This window comes from Dipodomys merriami, unplaced genomic scaffold, assembly GCF_024711535.1.
Source record: "Dipodomys merriami isolate MVZ:Mamm:240054 unplaced genomic scaffold, mDipMer1.0.p SCAF_2, whole genome shotgun sequence".
Lineage (NCBI taxonomy): Eukaryota > Metazoa > Chordata > Mammalia > Rodentia > Heteromyidae > Dipodomys > Dipodomys merriami.
In genome coordinates this window covers 74,095,861-74,114,976 of record NW_027203381.1, presented here as the reverse complement: position 1 = coordinate 74,114,976, position 19,116 = coordinate 74,095,861, and the positions used below count along the sequence as shown (strand labels likewise).

Sequence of the window (19,116 nt, the reverse complement as noted above, 5' to 3'; positions counted from 1 at the left end):
ACACACACACACACACACACACACACACACACACACACACACACACACACACACAGAATAGCTGAACAGTTTCAGGAGCATATATCACGTAATTTCCTACTGAGTGAGTGGGAAGATTCTAGTCCTTACCTGTGCAGATGCCAGTCTTTTGTGAACCAGAAGACTGAGTCACAGTAATTAGCAGTTTATTGTGAAGCTGTTTATTTCATGTTATAGTCATGTACCTAAATGACTCAGGTTAACATTTTAACTCCCAGCAAGACTTTTAGAAAGGCAAAGGAGCTTTTGTGGAGGCTTCTGGGCTTCATCAGAGGCCAAGAAAAGGGTTTCGAGTCTGAGTCTTAGCAAAGGCCTGTCTGCCAGGACTCATGTTTTGGACTGAGTTCTATGAGGCAGGCAGGCAGGCAGGAACACGACAGAGAAGAGAACACCTGTGGGAAAGAGAAGAAAACATTATTAAATTAATAAAATGGATATTCTCCAACCCACTTTCACCATCAAATGTTTTATGCACAGTGGCCCCGTATAGCCATGGATATATATTTTTTTCTTTTCTTCTTTTTTTTTTTTTTTTTGCCACTCCTTGGGCTTGAACTCAGGGCCTGGACGCTGTCCCTGAGCCTCTTTGTGCTCAAGGCTAGCACTCTACCACTTGAGCCACAGCACCACTTCTGGCTTTTTCTGTTGATGTGATTCTGAGGAATGGAACCCAGGGCTTCATGCAGGCTAGGCAATCAGTCTACCACTAAACCACATTCCCAGCCCAACAGAGACACTTTTAAGAAGAAAGTCAGGATTCCTAAACTAGATGTCTGTAATGCAGTTGACACAAACAGCTGGCCCTTTGAGCCTAGGAAACTTGCAGCTTGTCCAGCTCTTCTTGAGGATGCTACTCAAAAAGGGCTTCTCCTTGGGGTTCTTAAGAAAGTGTCATTTTTACCTTTTAATTTTAAAACAGCATTTATAAGCCAGGTGCTGGTGGCTCACGCCTGTGATCCTAGCTACTCATGAGGCTGGGATCAGAGAATGAAATTCAAAGCTACCCGGACAGAAAAGTCCATGAGACCCTTATCTCCAATTAAACCACCAAAAATCTGGAAGTGGGGTTGTGGCTCAAGTGGTAGAGTTCCAGATTTGAGTGAAAAAGCTAAAAGGCAGTGGCCAGGCTGAATAACAACATAAAAGCAAAACCAAACAAACAAAACCAGATTCATCTTTTGTTCGTTTGGAGCGTGTAGACCCTAGCTATTTCAAGTTTATAATTCAATAATTTTAGTTATTTATTTATAAGTAAATGCATGCACCATCGTAGTCTATTTTAAATAATTTAATTATTTCAAAGAAAAAGCCTCCCTGCAGAGAATGTAAGATGGTACAGCCATATGGAAAATGTCCGGTGGTTCCTCACAAAAAGGAAACAAAATTGCTATATGTCTCAGCAATTCCAGCCCTGGATATAGAGTCAAAAGCAGGGACTTAAAGAGACACGACTCTGCAACATCATTCACAACAGCCCAATGCTGTGCCCAAGATAAAAAAATATTACCTAGCACACAATAAGCTATAATTGGAAAAGGAAGGAAATTCTGACACATGCTACAACTTAGGTAAATTGTGTGTATGTGCCCGTGTGTATGAGCAAGTGTGTGTGTGTGTGTGTGTGTGTGTGTGTGTGTGTGTGTGTGTGTGTGTGTGTGTGTGTATGTGTGTGCATGTGCGAGGGTGCTGTTTTGAGGCTTGAACTTAGACCTGGGCACTGTCCCTGAGCTTTTGATTTCTTTCCTTTTGTTGGTGCATGTTCTTGGGCTTGAACTCTGGGCCTGGTTGCTGTCCCTGAGCTTTTGTGCTCAAGGCTAGCACTCTTGCCATTAGAGCCAGAGCTCTACTTCTTGCTTTTTGGTGATTAATTGGAAGTAAGAGTCTTATGGACTTTTCTGCCCAGGTTTTCTTTGAACTGTAATTCTCAGATCTCAGCCTCCTGAGTAGCTAGGATTACAAGCATGAGCCACCACCAACATCAGTGAATTTTTAAGATACTAAACAGAGTGAACTAAGCCAATCACTGAAGAATCATTATTGTATGATTCCACTTATTTGAGTTAACTAGAGTAGAACAATCATCAACAAGATAGAAGAATGATTGATTGTTGCCAGGGGTTGACATGGAGGAGGAACAGTGATACTGTGTTTAATGGGTACAGGGCTTCCGCTGGGGAAGTTCTGGGGAGGGACAGTGGTGATAGTGGAACAACTCCACTTCACAACAGCTCCCGTAGCTCAGGTATCCCAGCATGTGGAATCCCAGCCCCGGGAACATAGCTCAATTTAACCTCAGACACCCACCAAACGGTTATTTACATATTTGCCACAATTCTTTTAATGGACCAGATGAAGAGGTTTCTGGGAAGAAAGGCTGTTTCTAGTCCTTCTCCAGCATAACTGAAAATCATAGGATCCATGTAGGATGGGTGAAATATAAAGGCAGACCAGCCTCTTGCTTCTACTTGCAAGCCATACTTCTACTTTCCTCCATACTCTCGGGAAGCAGCCTGAATTTGGTTTCCTTCTCTGGAAAATGGGGGTAACAGAGGAGCATGGCTCAGCTAGCATGGAGTTTCCTTAAAATCTAAAATTTTATTAATTACATGAGCACAGTATATAGGGTACTCTGCAAAATAAAACACCATAGAACATAAAAGAAAGTGAGTCAAAATGGAAAACAAGTAAGACATACCATACCTTTAATCTCGTACTTTCTGGAATCCATCTCCTTCAACCTGGCCCCTAGCCCTTAGCGATTGCTAATATACTTTCATTTTTTGTGGCTTTCCCAATTTGGACTTCCGTGTACATGGATTCATAAAATACATGGCTCTTTTTTCATGTGCTTGTTTTGTTTTATTAACTAACCTACCTGTGCCTTTGAGAAACTGCTTTTCCACAGAACCAAGGAGCCGCAACAAAGCCCTGGGCAGGACATTTGAGATCACTAGAAATACAAATTAAAGTGGTGTGTGTGTGTGTGTGTGTGTGTGTGTGTGTGTGTGTGTGTGTGTGTGTGTGTGTGTGTGTGTGTGTGTGTGTGTGTGTGTGATTGTGCCAGTACTGGGTCTTGAACTCAGGGTTCAGACACTGTCCCTTAGCTTTCTTGCTCAAGGGCTGGTGTGCTCTACCACTAAAGTCATACCCTTACTTACAGCTTTGCTGGTTAATTGGAATATGAGTCTCACAGACTTTCCTGCCAGCCTTGGCTTTGAACTGTGATCCTCATTTTGTGATTCTTTCAGAATGTGTGTATAGGATTACAGGCATGAGCCACTGGTGCCTAGGTAAAAACTTTAAACTTGAAAGCAGTTTTTTTTGTACATTTTTTATTGTAAAAATACTGTACAGAGGGGTTACAGTTACATGAGCAAGGTAATGAGTACTTTTCCTATCAAGCATTGTTGTCTCCTTTGTTTTTCCCCTACCATCCTTTTCCCTCCCACCTCTACAATTACTCTCCCTCCTCTTCCCGCCACAACCGAAGTTGTAAAGTTCGTTTTCAATATAGTGTCTTGTACATCTCATTGTTACAAGGGTCAACCCGTATCCCTATTTAAGCATTTTGTTTTTTCCCTTCCCCTCCCCAAATTAGAGAAGTATATATACAAGATGCAGGGCACTGGAATCAAATACAGTGAAAACAGGGGATATACCATGGGGGAGGAACATACAAGAAACAAAAAAAAAAATCACATAATACATTATAAATACGTTAGAAACAATAGTAAGAAAGAAAAATATATATTTGTGCCCCTATCTTGGGGTTCATTTCACTTAATATCATCTTGTATGATGATATGTATGGAGTCCCTGAAAGCAGTTTTTTTAAAATAAAAGAAAGTATGTTTATCATAAAATTGTGAAAGAACGCAGAAGAGCAAAAATAATAAAAGAGAAATGAGTTTACTGGGCACCAGTAGCTCACACCTGCAATCAGAGCTACTCAGGAGGCTGAGATCTGAGAACCATGGTTTGAAGCTGGCCTAGGCAAGGAAGTTGATGAGACTCTTATCTCTAATTAGCTATCAAAAAGATGAAAGTGGAGGGCTGGGAAGGTGGCTCAGTGGTAGAGCGCATGCCTTGCATGCCTGAGCCCCTGGGTTCCATTCCTCAGCACCACATAAGCAAAAAGAAAAAAGCCGGAAGTGGCTCTGTGGCTGAAGTGGTAGAGCGCTAGCCTTGAGCTGAAGAGCTGAGGGACAGTGCTCAGGCCCAGAGTTCAAGCCCCACGACCGGACCCCCCCCCCAAAAAAAAGAAAAAAAATATGAAAGTGGAGCTCTGGTTTGAGTAGTAGAGTAATAGCCTTGAGCACAAAAGCTCAAGGACAATGCCCAGGCCCCAAGTTCAAGCCCCAGGACCAGCGCACACACACACACACACACACACACACACACACACACACACACACACACACACACACACACACACACAATCAGTTCTAATTCTACCAGGCAGAATTAACTATTGTCATCATTTTCTTCTTAAAGAATGTTTGTGTATATGTATCTATGCATATGATATACACAGGCACACACAAATACAAATACAAATACAATGATTATATATATATTTGAAATACAATGATTATATATATTTGAAACTCTTTTCTAATTGTAAATGTTATAGATGCATGGTAAGGCAATTGAAATAGTTCAGAAGTGTAAGATTTAGATAGTATTTCACAATGCTTTCATACAAGTATTTCTTCAGTGAAGAATTTGCAGTGGCGGTTTCTCAGGGATTGAGTGCTTGCTCAGCACACATGAGGTCCTGAGTTTAATACTCTACCATGTACATATGTGTGTGTGTGTGTGTGTGTGTGTGTGTGTGTGTGTGTGTTTAATGACATTTACTGTTTTCTCATGAAGATTCATTTCATTCTTTCCAGCAGTTGTTAGTAGTCCATTCATGAATGGGCTGCTATTTCTTTCAGCTATTTCATTGATAAGATCTGGGTAGCTTCTAATTTTTGCTGAAATTACGTAACCAATGTTTACACTTCTTCTTTGTGCTAGTAGTTCCTAGAACTGGAATTGCTGGGTTAAAGGGTTATGAAAATGCACTGTTGTGTAACCTTATTTTTTTGGGTCAGTATCAGGACCATGCATTTACGTGGTTACTTGATGTGCTTGCTCATAGCTGGTGTTCTACCAGTTGAGTCACATGTCCAACCCTGCTTTTCACTGGTTATATTTGGAACTGGAGTCTTACAGACTTTTCTGCCAGGAAACCATCCTCCAGATCTCAGCCTCCTAAGTAGCCAGGATTACAGGTATGAGCCACAAGAACTCAGTTTACTCTGTGTTTTTTTACACATGTTAATACATAATGAAACTTTTTTTCAGATCTATAATATTTAATTTAGCTGTCCACTATTATAGGCTATGCATAAATTATTTTTCAAATCTCCTCTAATAGTAGAAATTGAATTATTTCTAAATTTTCACTATTGAACAATTTTACAATAAACATTAAAGTTAAATTTTGCATACTTAAAATTATATACTTGCCAGGCGCCGGTAACTCATGCCTGTAATACTAGCAACTCAGGAGGCTGAGATCTGAGGATTGAGGTTCAAAGCCAGCCCAGACAAGAAAAGTCCGTGAGACTCTTATCTCCAATAAACCACTCAGAAAACTGGAAGTGGCACTGTGGCTCAAGTGGTAGAGCACTAGCCTTGAGCTGAAGAGCTGAGGGACAGCACCCAGGCCCAGAGTTCAAGCCCCGTGACTGACAAAAGAAAAAAAAAATATATATATATATACTTAAGATGAAGTCCCAGATACATACGTTCTTGTTCAAAGAAATATATTAAAATATAATATTAACATCCAAGATTAGAAAATAGAGATAGGCAAGAATATCAAAGATATAGATTACCTTACAACCCTGAGGTAGTAGTTATTGGCAATAGTGTGGAGGTAGCTATGGTAATTATTCTGTTTGCATTCTTTTTTTGTGCTGGTCCTGGGGCTTGACCTCAGGGCTGGGCACTGCCCTTGAGCTTTTTTGCACAAGGGTAGCATTCTACTAATTGAGCCACAGCTCCACTTTTGGCTTCTTTTTGTTTGTCTTTTAGTGGTTAATTGGACATAAGAGTCACATGGACTTTTCTGTCCAGGCTGGCTTCGGCCCATGATCCTCAGATCTCAACCTCCTGAGAAGCTAGGATTACAGGTGTGAGCCACTAACATGTGATTGCATATTTTTGCACATGTATGGAAATACAGAGTACATACTACTTTGAACCAGTAAAACAGGTTTTCATTTATATCCACCCTCATATCTTATATCTGCATAGTAATTTATCATATAGGTGCACCAAACCATTCATTCAATCCTTTTTGTTTACTAGTAGACATATGTGGTTATGTAACATTCTGGTTATTAATGTACATATGAAGAAAACTTAGCAGGTGAATGCAGTGTACAGGGAGGGAAGTAGCTCACTGTCAAGGAGCCTGGAACAAAATTCTTCTGCCTCTCTATGGATCCTTGGGCCAGGGAGAGGAGAAAGAGAAGGAAGGCTGGGGGAAAGATTCTGAATTGATATTCAGAAGTGCTTCAGCAAGGCTTCCAATAAAGTCTCAGCTGCTGAGAAGTGTCTTAGAACTGCCAGGCCCTAATGTGGAGGCCTCAAAATGAAGGCACCTGTGCTTTGAACATGATTGCCTGTGAAGGTGGCTGGGTGGGGTGGGGAGAAGGCCTGAGGCCTGGGCTGCAACTCCCTCTAGAAAATTGCAGTGCACTGGCAGAGCCTCAAGGGTGGTGTGGGGAAAGTAGCTTCTCCTCCACAGGCTGGCCAGGCAAAGCCTGGTAATTGTTTATGGTCAAGACATCTGAGTTTGACCTGGAATTGGACTGAGACCTGTCTGGTATCCTTTCCTACCAAAGTGGGCAAAGGCACTGGTAGAAATGGACAGAAAAAGAAAAGCAAGAATCAGAATCATTTCCTTCAGTGTGTGTGAACTGGCTCTCAGGGCAGGTCAAGAAGTACTGGCGTGACTTGGGCAGCTGGCGAAGCCTCTGGGGATTCCTGACAGGCTGAGTCAGGTCTGAGGCAATGGGACCCTTCTTTCAGTAGAGGAAACTTCAGCAATCTCCGTTCATCTCAGCTGAGCCTCTACTTCTGGAGAGAATCCTAAGTACACATTCTGTGAATGTTTCGGTACAACCTCAACATATTATGATAATTTCCCTGGATTTTATTTTTCCTTAAGAAGCCAGCTAGGGGCTGGGAAGGTGGCTCAGTGGTAGAGTGCTTGCCTTGCAAGCCAGAGGCCCTGGGTTTGATCCTCAGCACACATAAGCAAAAAGATAAAAGCCGGAAATGGCGCTGTGGCTCAAGTGGTAGAGCGCTAGCCTTGAGCTGAAGAGCTGAGGGACAGCGCCCAGGCCCAGAGTTCAGGCCCCACAACCAGACCAAAAAAAAAAAAAAAAAAAGAAGCCAGCTATTTTGATGTGCTTCTTGAGTTTCCTCTAAATCTTTGTGCTATTCGCTGAGCACTGGATTCCCTTAGTCCATTATCCATTGAATATGTTGATTGTGTTAAATTTTCCTGTGTCAAGATTGAAGTACTTTGACTAATGGAAAGTCTTAGGTTACTTCATCTGTATCCTTCATGATTTCATGAACTCTGTGTGTGTGTGTGCATGCATGCATGTATGTGTGTGTGTGTGTGTGTGTGTGTGTGCGCGCGCGCGTGTGTGTTGGTTCTGGAACTTGAACTCAGGACCTGGGTACTGTCTCTGAGCTCTTTTTTGCTCAGGATAGAACTTTACCACTTGAACCACAGTTCCACTTCTGGCTTTTTTGGTGATAAATTGGAAATAAGAGTCTACAGACTTTCCTGCCTGGACTGGCTTTGAACCATGATCATCGGATCTCAGCCTCCTAAGTAGTTAGCATTCCAGGTGCCACTGGCACCTGGCAATTTTTATTGTATCTCCTTATAGTTTTCATTGCTTTTTTCTAATGCATTTTTTAACCCATAAGTTGAGAGATTTTTGAAATTCTATAACCACCAGACATGGGGCTTCCTGACTTCTGCTAAATTATTATGATTACTGCTGCTACTTGTCACTTTGAGCTTTTATCATAGGCTCTTAGGGAGTGAGAAGAAGAGCTAAGTCCCATTGTCTCAGGACTGGCCAGGTGGGGGCTTGCTATAGTAAGAGTCACTGCTGTATGGCAGGTGGTCCTGGCTCCTATCCATTCCTTCCAGGCTTCCAAAATGGCTGCAGTGACCACAGGAGAGAATGGCTTAGGGCAAAGGACATAGGTACAAAATGGAATACTTAGCCTTTATCCTGCTTTTAGCTAATTTGTGGGCCCAAATTAGGAGTCAATGTTTGTCAGCTTGTAAGCACCTCTTAGAAGTAGAGATTGTTCAACTCTTCAGGAACATGGAGAGATGAAAAGCCATCTCACTCTCTTGTGTCATAGGAGAGAAGACATTGCACAAGGGTAGAAGTAGCTGAATTTCAGTCCTTACTTCTTCCTCAATACCCACCTTCCTATGACTTCTGAGACCAACTACCCGGAGTTAGGCCAAAGACCTTCACATAGCTGTTCTTATTCAGTTACCAATAGTTATCTGGGGTCCCAGATCACCCTTGCTTCTGATTATCTGGCTAAAAGTTTAGGGAATCCCACTATCCTCTCTAGTTTACTTGCTTGCTGAACATGTCACAGAAGTCAGGAAAGTATTATACTCACAATTGCAGTTTTAGACAGTTCTGGGGGTGCATGCATACCTATAATCCCAGCACTTGAGTCTGAGGTAGAAGGATTTGGAAGCCATGCTGGGCTACAGAGTGAGATCCTGTCTCAAATAAAACACAAAACAATTCATTTTATTATAGTAAAAAAATTTTTTTTTTACAACTTAGAACAAGCAAAAGGCAGAGAGTAGAGCAAGGTCAGGGAGGCACCGCAAAACAAAGCTTCTGTTATGCTCAAGACGTATTATCAACCTGACACATCCTTATGTGACAATGTGAAGGGTATTGCCAACCAAGGAGTGTCACCTAAGCTTCAGCGTCCAGAGTTTTTATTGGGGTTTTATTGCAGAAGGGATGAATGATGGAATCATTGTTCATGTGGTTGAACGTAATCCTCAACTAACTTCCCCTTTGAAAAAGCCAAGCTGAAGAATATAAGGAAAGAAATAACAATGGGAAAAGGAAAAGGAAAAGCTTTAAACCCTGTCTTTTGCTCTAAACATAGATTTGGTCTTTCTGACATGGCTAGTCCCCAGCCAAAGTCACATTAGCATGACCTTCCAAGGACCTACCATGAGTCTCCTACTTGTTATAAGCTAGCAGATTTGCTCTGAGGTGCCCACCATGAATAACAAAGACATCCTCATTACTTTAGATGTAGGGGTTATCTCCTAGGAACTAGGGACAGAGGTCAAACTTGCTGCAGGCTCAGCACTCACAGTAGACCCACTGCCTCTGTAACACCTGCTCTCAGGCTGGCAGAGGTAAGGCATTATTTTTGAGGTATATAATCAGGCACAAACACCAAAAACCTACCTTGCTACATCTATCTACAAGGGAAATATTCATATGGTAACAGAGGTGCTGGTCCTTTGTATTCTGTCTTCCTGTAGAAGGCAAACAGTGTATTTCTTCCAGAAAGTTTGATCTTCAAAAAGGTAGAAAGAAATACTAGGGAAACTTCCGGAAACCAGGCATTGCCATATGGTCTGGACAGTGATCTTCTTTTTGTTTTAAAGAGTAATTGGTAAGCAGCTAACTTCACATGACAAGAAATTACCAGGAATTTATTGTGTTTCTAAATTGCACTTAAAATCAAAAGTTGGAGCTGGTAATAGCGATGTAGGTCTGTAATCCTGGCTACCCAGGAGGTAAACATAGATGGATGTAGGTTTGTCAGCCTAAGCAAAACAGTAAGCAAGTCTGTAAAAAACAAAGAAAACCCAAGCTGGATATGATAGTGCATTCCTGTAATCCTAGCTAGTTGGGAAGACTGAAAAAAGCAGAAGACCCTATCTGAAAAATAAACTAAAGCAAACATATATATATAGGGATGTGATTCAAATAGTTCAAACATCAGTACAACACACACACACACCAAAGCTAACTTCACAAGATAGTACATAAGAAAAAAGTAGGTTGCATGTATCTTTTTTTTTTTTTTTTTTTGCCTTGAACTCAGGGCCTGGACATTGTCCCTGAACTTACTAGCTCAAGGCACGTGCTCTACCACTTTGAGCCACAGCTCCACTTCCAGTTTTCTGGTGGTTAATTGGAGGTAAGAGTCTAACGATTTCCCTGCCCAAGGCTGGCTTCAAACCCGGATCCTCAGATCTCAGCTTCTTGAGTAGCTAGGGTTACAGGCACCAGCCACCACTGCCTGGCTCAAGATTTTTTTTTTTATTAATAAAAAAGCAAGGGGCAGTAACACACACACACACACACACACACACACACACACACACACACACACTATCTATCTATCTATCTCTCTCTATATAATATATATATATTATATATTTATATATATATAAAATATATATTATATATATATAAAAGAAACCTATGTGTACTATATAAATATAAAAAGCATAAGTACATGTGGATATATACCTTTTCTGGAACTGAACCTGCGAGGAATTGTCTTTGGAAAGGATGACTGTAAGATTTTTTTCACATTTCCTTTTTATGCCTTTAGGTGCTATTTGACTTGTTATGAAGGGCACATGAATAAAAAAAAATGAAGAGGCTGTAAGAGAATGCAATGCGGACGTGTTTACTACTGCTGAACTGTATGCTTAAACATGGCTAAGATAACAAATTGTATGTTATGTTTGTCTATAAGAGAAAGTAAATATATGTAAATTCATCATGGCAAAAGCAATGCCCAGAGGAGGGATGGAGGGGGAGAGGGGAGGGATGTGTGTGTGCTGGAAAATGAGCTCAAGGTCTTATTCTGTGACTCTCACCCAAGGCAGCTGCGGGGGCTGACCTAGGTTTTTATAGAATAGATTGAAGAGGGAACCCAGTAATTTTTTATTTCCATTCCAGTTGGGATTAGACTGCACTGATGTGGGAAATGAAAGAGCAGGAAGATTTATTGGCCAGTGTGACCAGTTTTATTCCAGACTAGTCAAGGGTTTGACTTGTCCAAGATCCAAGGTAAGTCCTGGACTGGATTCTTAGTGGAAGAGCTCTAGATACATGAATTCCTAGAGTATCAGCAGAGGACCTTGGGCATGGCCTTCTTCCATTTGAAGACACGGAGAACTAGAGAATAATTCTCTCACTAGGTGACTACATCAGGATTGCAACTCTGGTCTCCAGGTCCATAGGCAAGTACTGCTTTTCTTTTCTTTAAAAAAAATTTTTTTTATAAAGATACTGTACAAAGGAGTTACAGTTACATGAGTAAGGTAATGAATACATTTCCTATTGAGCATTGTTACCCCTCCCTTGTTTTCTTCCTACTATTCCTTCCCTCCCCACTACCCCAACTCCTCCCCCTGAGTTGTAAAGTTCATTTTCAACATAGTGTCTTGTACATCTTGTTACAATGGGTCAACCTGCATCCTTGCTTAAACATTTTGTTTTTTCCCTTCCCCTTCCCAAATCAGAAAAATGTATATACAAGATGCAGGACATTGGAATCAAATACAGTGAAAACAGGGGTTATACTGTGGGGGTAAGAACATACAAAATAAACAAAAAAAAATCACATAGTACATTAAAAACAACAGCAACGAAGAAAAAAACCTCGTGTCCCTAACTTGGGGTTTAATTCATTTAGCATCATCTTATAAGGTCATATGTACATAGCTTTTGATCTTTTCTGCTTGTCTGGTAAGATTATCCTAGACATATACCAGTTATTGCAAATAAGTGAAACCATGGGAACTATGTTTCTTTGGGTCTGGCTTCAGTTAATATAATTTTTTCCCAAGTCTTTCCATTTCATAACAAATGGGGCAGTGTCATTCTTTCTGATGGAGGGATAGAATTCCATGTATTCCTAATTTTCAATATTAATGGACTTAACTCAGCTAGCTTTTCTAAACAAAAGCTGAAGCAACACTTGACTTAACTACCTTCATCCTTTTCTCTTCCTGCTGTCCAACTGCTGAGGGTCTGGTGCTGTGTCATTATTCTCTTGATACAAGGCACAATCCTGATTGCAAATACCTTATCTAGAGGGTTCGTGATTGTGTTCCATATGTGAGAGCAGTTGGGTAGTCTGTGTTTTTTTTTTTTTTTTTGGGGTCCAGTCGTAGGGCCTGAACTCTGGGCCTGGGCGCTGTCCCTCAGCTCTTCAGCTCAAGGCTAGCTAGGGCTCTACCACTTGAGCCACAGCGCCACTTCCGGCTTTTTTCTTTTTGCTTATGTGGTGCTGAGGAATCGAACCCAGGGCCTCAGGCATGCAAGGCAAGTGCTCTACCACTGAGCCACCTTCACAGCCCCAGTCTGTGTTTTTGTACTCTGTATCTCATCTGCTCTGGGACTAATATTTTATGTTTTAATATATCTGAAATCAAAATGCAGCTGACCGTTGCTGTGGACCAGATTTAAGTCAGAACTTGGCAACCCTCGCTTGTGCCTGTACCTATGTGAGCCTGTCTGGAACTTTCCATTGACACCTCAGGCAACAGAAAGAAATGTCAGCAGCCTGGAAAAAGAAAAGCTCAGAGATAATAATGGACCTTTCTTTTTGGAAAAAGCCATAGTGACATTTTGAAGATACAGAAGACTACATGTCTAGCAGAGCATGAGATAGCTTTGACCTGGATGACTCAGAAAAGCAACTTACAAGATGGTTTTAAGGGTGTTTTTCTGTCTGTCTTTCTCTCTCTCTCTCCCTCTCTCCTCCCCTCCTAGGCCTTGACTCTTGACTCTGATATAACATCAGAATGAACTAAAAGATACCTGACTCATACTCAGCTGTGAGCCCAAGTAATTCTGTGATCTTTTGTTTTTTGGTCAGTTGTGGGGCTTGAACTCTGTGGGTGCTGTCCCTGTGCTCTTCAGCTCAAGGTGAGCACTCTACCACTTGAGCCACAGATCCACTTCTGGTTTTCTGGTGATTTATTAGAAATAAGAGTCTCAAAGACTTCCCTGTCCCGGCTGGCTTTGAACCTCAATCCTCAAATCTCAACCTCCTGAGTAGCTAGGATTACAGGCGTGAGCCACCAGCATCCGGCTTCCTGGGATCTTTTTCAATTCAAGTTTTGAAGTAACATTCTAAGCTAATTGATCTATTTATCTTTTCTTTATTTAAGGGTCCACTTCGATCCAAGAAATTACTCACTTCCTTTGGGGTTCCAGTTTGGTGGCAAAGGTTTCTCTTATTTTATTCTTAGTCACCTTTCTGTTGTAGTTTTTTTTATAGACTTGTTTATGTTATTTACCTTTGCTCAGTCTTTTGTTGTTGTTGTTGTTATGGGGCTTGAACTCTGGGCCTGGGTGCTGTCCCTCAGCTTTTCAGCTCAATGCAAGCACTCTACCACTTGAGCTACAGTGCCACTTCCGGTTTTCTAGTGGTTTATTGGAGATAGGAGTCTCATGGTCTTTCCTTCCCAGGCTGGCTTTGAACCATGATCCTCAGATCTCAGCCTCCTGAGTAGCCAGGATTACAGGCGTGAGCCAAAGGCGCCCGGGCTGCTCAGTCTTTTCTTAATCAGGCCAGATCTGATTACTTTTTTGCAAAAGGGATTTTGTGTTTGCTTGTACTTTCTACATTTTTTTTATTACATTCAATTTAGCTGTTATCCTTACTTAACCCTTTCCCCTTAGTTTCCTTTCTCCATTCAGGTCTCCCAATATAGTAGGAGTTTTTGGCTCTACCACCAAGTCTCTTTTCTCTCAATGACTTCAGGGGCTTCCTCTCTAGTTGCTTTGTGCTTTGAAATATTTCCTTCATTTGATTGTCTAGCTTGCTAATTTGGGTCTTCACAGCAATCACCGCCCCCCTTCACTCAAATACAAAATTAAATGGAAAATTTTTTCTCTCTCTCCTTAGAGATGCTATTATTTGCCCTGTCCAGTGTCCTTAGGCAGTGGACACTGATGTGGAGAAAGGCAACATTGGGCTCTTAGTTGTGGACACAAGCTATCTACCTTGAGCCCTGCTTAGTTGTTTTGGTGCTTCTCTGAGCCTCATAAAAGGGAAGGAACCTAGCCAGGTGCCAGTGGCTCACTCCTGTATTCGTAGCTACTCAGGAGGCTGAGATCTGAGGATTGCAGTTTGAAGCCAGCCTGGGAAAAAAGGTTATGAGACTCTTACCTCCAGTTAACCATCAAAATAAAACTCAGAAGTGGTGCTATGGCTCAAGTGATAGAGCACTAGCCTTGAAAAAGAAAGCTCAGGGACAGTGCCCAGGCCCTGAGTTCAAACCTTAGTACTGGCACATGAGCATGAGCACACACGCGCGGCATACACACAAGAAGGAACTTGCACAGGGCACTGGTGGCTCATGCCTGTAATCCTAGCTATTCGGGAGCCTGAGATCTGAGGATCATGGTTCAAAGCCAGCCAGGGCAGGAAAGTCCATGAAACTCTTATCTACAATAAACCATCAGAAAACTGAAAGTGGTGCTGTAGCTCAAGTGGTAGAGCAGTCGCCAGTCACCTTGAGCTGAAGAGCTGAGGGACAGCGCCCAGGCCCTGAGTTCAAGCCAGAAGAAGAAGAAAGAAGAAAGAAAGAAGAAAGAAGGAGGAGGAGGAGGAGGAGGAGGAGGAGGAGGAGGAGGAGGAGGAGGAGGAGGAGGAGGAGGAAGAAGAAGAAAACTTGCACCATTCCATTCCTGCTTATCTTCTTGAGACCTGGTGCCAAAACATGTTTTCATGTGGGGGCTGAAATCCCACACTATCCTTAGAAGCCACACAATCTCTGCAAGTCAAGTTTCCCTGGAGTTAAGTGTTGTTGCTCTAGGGATTTTAGGTGGTAGGAGTGGGTATCCTGGCACCCTTTCTTCCTTTTCTGACTCATACAAAGCCATCTGCCTCATTTTTATTCATATACTCATAGACCTCAGTGTCCATTTAACATATTGGAGTCATTAGTCAAAGATAAAGTAATTATGCTCACATTGCCATTGTCTTGAATATTCTAGTTCTTAACCACTTACTAAATAAACCTTTGGAAGTCAAGACACCTGGTATGTCCCCCAAATCGAATTATGTGCCCTAAATATCCTTGTCATAATATTAAATGAAAGGAAGAGTAAGAGGAGGAAAAGGAGAAGGAAGAAAAGTAAGACAATAGTGCCAAAAATCATCAATGATGTTGCTGTCTTTGGAACATTGATTCTAGGATTTTTTTTTGGTTATGGGACTTGAACTCTGAGCTTGGATGCTGTCCCTCAGCTCTTCAGCTCAAGGCAAGAGCTCTACCACGTAAGCTACAGTGCCACTTCCTGATTTTAGGATTTCTTAAATCAGCATCTGCATCTAACATGACCTTTTCACCTTTCCAACTGCTCAAATTTATGATGGGGCATGAATTTCCAAGTCTGGTGGTGTATGAATGATTGCCTAATCCTGTCTTGGTTCTCATGGTTACATTAGAGGGAAAGAAAGGGGAGGGAGGGAGTTGGAGGGAAAAGATTAGATACTAGTTATCTTAGACTCAAAGGCACACTTAGGAAAATCTCTCTCATGTGGCAACAGGCTCATTAATAATGAAATCCTTTCAAACTTTGATAAGAAACATCTGTTTTAAGTCAGAGCACCTATCTGGACTTGTTTTAAGCTGGCTTCGTCTCTACATCTCTCCAAGGAGGGGTGAGGAAAGCGATCATAGGACACTGTAGGCCCAGTCCTGACTACCGTCCCCATTTGCTCATCTCTGAGCCATGTGCTCAGGTGAAAGTGGCTGATACATTCTGCTTTTTTGTATCCAATGACCCAAATTTCACCTTTGGGTGTGCATGTGTATATTTTCAGGGTCTCTCTCTCCCCACATGTATGACTACACACAGATTTGGGCCTATCTGAACATAAGTATTGATTTGACCTACGTCAATAAGTGTTACCCAAGAATTTATAAAGATAATAAGGAATTCGTAATTAGGATACGTTTACAAAGAATATGTACAGGGATTTATATGACAATCAACAAATGCACAATTTCAATGTGGTTCAGTGAGAAAGGTACACCCAACCTTCCTGAGAACAGCCTAAGGCACCGAGGAGTTTGTCTTTCCTTCCTCCTGGATGTCAACCTTTCTCCATCTATGTTAGTCTGTATCAAGGTGGAAAGCCTCACGGTCAAGAACTCTTTTCTCAATTTATCACAACTTGGATGTTCCGCCGTGTTATTGGATTTATGTCTCTCGTAGAGAGCTTGGTTGGATTCCATTCTCTTCCAAACAGGTGTCACAACAACAACACAGGTAGGAAGCAAGAGAAGTGTGTGTTCACTTTACAATAGTGGATAGTTTGAGACGCTGAGAAAGACTATTTTGGAACCAGATAAAGTCCAAAAATAACATGATAGCACACATACACTCACAGGATCACACTTACCAGCATCATACTGCCTGCCTGTAATTTAGAAGTTGCCTATATTTCTAATCTGTCTAGTATGCATCACAAGGCCATCATAAAATACTTCCTCCAGTGATAATTGTTTTTGTCTTTTTGTTTTTTTTGGGTCCAGTCGTGGGCCTGAACTCTGGGCCTGGGTGCTGTCCCTGAGCTCTTCAGCTCAAGGCTAGCACTCTACCACTTGAGCCACAGCGCCACTTCCGGCTTTTTTCTTTTTTCTTATGTGGTGCTGAGGAATCGAACCCAGGGCCTCAGGCATGCAAGGCAAGCGCTCTACCACTGAGCCACCTTCCCAGACCCATGTGAAGGTTTTAAGATTAAGGAGAAATTCCTGTAACATGCCAAGGCCAAAAATGTAATTACAATTCTGCCACAGGCAGCTAGTAATCATCTGGTTCATTCTTACCTCATTGGTTGACTACACGTATGCCTTTCCTTTGTGAGATGCTGCCCTTGGCAGGAATATATGGTTTCAAAACTGCTTATTGACATTTGCTATCCATTATTCCAACCCCTTACAAATGGTAGAAAGGGTGGAATTTTAATTGAAGATTAGGGATGAAATTTTCAATATTTTACTTTGTCCTTGGCTGAGAGTACACTGGTTGAGGGAAGATAAAAAGACCTACATTGAAATGACTATAACCAATTTGTGGTCAGTGATACGAGTTTACAAATGTTTTTGAGCTATAAAAATAGAACTTTGGCCATAGATAATTCTAGACTCTTCCATTACAAAAACCTCAAGAGGTCATTGTCAAGGCTAACAATAAATTCTAAAATTGTAGAAGTTTTCCAGCTGTAAAATAAGCTTAACTTCTAAGAAATCATACCCAACTCATGTACCATTACTTGTTTTTAAAGCTCACAAAAAAGCCGGGCATCAGGAGCTGAGATCTGAGGATCAAAGCCAGCCCAGGCAGGAAAGTCCATGAGACTCTTACCTCCCACAACCACCAGAAAACTGGAAGTAGTGCTGTGGCTCAAGTGGTGGAGTGTTCGCCTTGAGCTGGAGCGCAGGGACAGTGCCCAGGCTCAGAGTTCAAGCCTCAAGACCGAAAAAACAAAAACAAAAAACTCTCAAAAAAGTCTTAAAAAGCTAGAGAAAATATCTGTAACATCTTAATATTTTCTTTCCAGAGTTCCCATGTTATAATGAACAAGTTTTCTTTTCTATTTACATCTATGTATTTACAGAAATCTGAAGATGGCAATATTATTCAGACTTAAACAGAAAAAGAATCATAATCTAAAAAACTCAGGCAAGCTGGGAAGTTGGCTCAGTGGTGGAGCGCTTGCCTCGCATGCATGAGGCCCTGGGTTTGATTCCTCAGCACCACATAAGCAGAAAAAAAGCTGGAATTGGTGCTGTGGCACTAGCCTTGAGCTGAAGAGCTGAGGGACAGCACCCAGCTCAGAGTTCAGTCCCCACAACTGGACCCCCCCCCAAAAAAAAAAAAAAAAACCTCAGGCAAAAATTAGGCATGGTGCTTACAAAAATCTGTAGTTGAGTTCAACTGCCTTCACTATTTTCTGTCCAGAGAACCTAAGTTTATGGATTAACTGCCTCACCCCATATTTCCTTTCTTGGGAATGTTGGCTTATGTCAGCCCGCTTTGATTGCAGTCACCAGAAGCAGTCTGCAATGTGACCAGGTTTTCCTCATACAAAGTCCCTAGCCTTATGGCTAGAACCCGAAAGTTTGACCAAGACACCTTTTCACGCACATTTCCCATGAAGTCAAACCACATATTGCTTCTGGTGTCCATGATTTGGTGAACACTGGCTTAGAGATAGCCTACCTTCCTTTAGGCCCATTCCACTTGAATATACCATCATATGTGCTCAAAGCACTTTCAGTTCAGAAAGTGACTAATGGATGTTCAAAGAACATTGGGTCAGCGATCTGTGCTAGTGTAGGCATTCAACTTCCTTATACATCTCTGTATAAAGCCTCTCAATTATATTGGAAAATGTATGGAATCTAGCTCCAGCTGTCATAATCCAAGAGAACCTTGGGCAAGTCACTTCATCACTTGGGTCCTATATAGGCATCTTAATATCTGATTCTACCAGCCTCAAGTTACCAGGGAGACTAAGGCACTGCTTGGCACCTACTAGGTAACCAAGTCACTTAGGGCAGCTGGAAATGGGGTTTAAGTTGGACCCCTATTATCTGCATATTTGGAACTCTCCCTTGATTCTAATGTTCAATGCAGTCAGTTTAATTCAGCTGTCCTGAAGACTTCTTATATGTTTAAATGGGAACAAGTAAAACAGAGGAAAACTTACCTGCTACTTAAGATGGCTGAAGTTAGAATATTAATCATCTGGACTCTTACACTGGGCAACACTAAGGTCTTTAACATTTGACCTCATCTGACCTGCTTACCCAGAACATCATGTTCTGTTCTACTGTCTAGAACACATGGGCTGAGCTTTCCTGCAGAACTCCAGCAGACAAGAAGCTGGACTAACCCATCTTTTATCCTTTGTTTCAAGCACGGAGAATAAATGCTAGCA

The 19,116-nt window shown here is 41.7% G+C and overlaps 1 long non-coding RNA gene across 2 annotated transcripts; it reads right to left on the bottom strand.

Moving 5' to 3' along the window:
• Positions 1 to 201: 201 nt before the first annotated feature.
• LOC138831663 (uncharacterized) lies at positions 202 to 18,543 on the bottom strand. 2 transcript variants are annotated; one of them, XR_011373416.1, is made up of 4 exons: positions 18,396 to 18,543; positions 10,665 to 10,800; positions 8,767 to 8,872; positions 202 to 431 (listed from the first exon to the last, which is right to left on the bottom strand). It is a non-coding gene; the product is annotated as an uncharacterized lncRNA (long non-coding RNA). The 2 variants fall into 2 exon arrangements; XR_011373415.1 differs by having other exon boundaries at positions 8,805 to 8,872.
• Between the last annotated feature and the right edge of the window lie 573 nt (positions 18,544 to 19,116).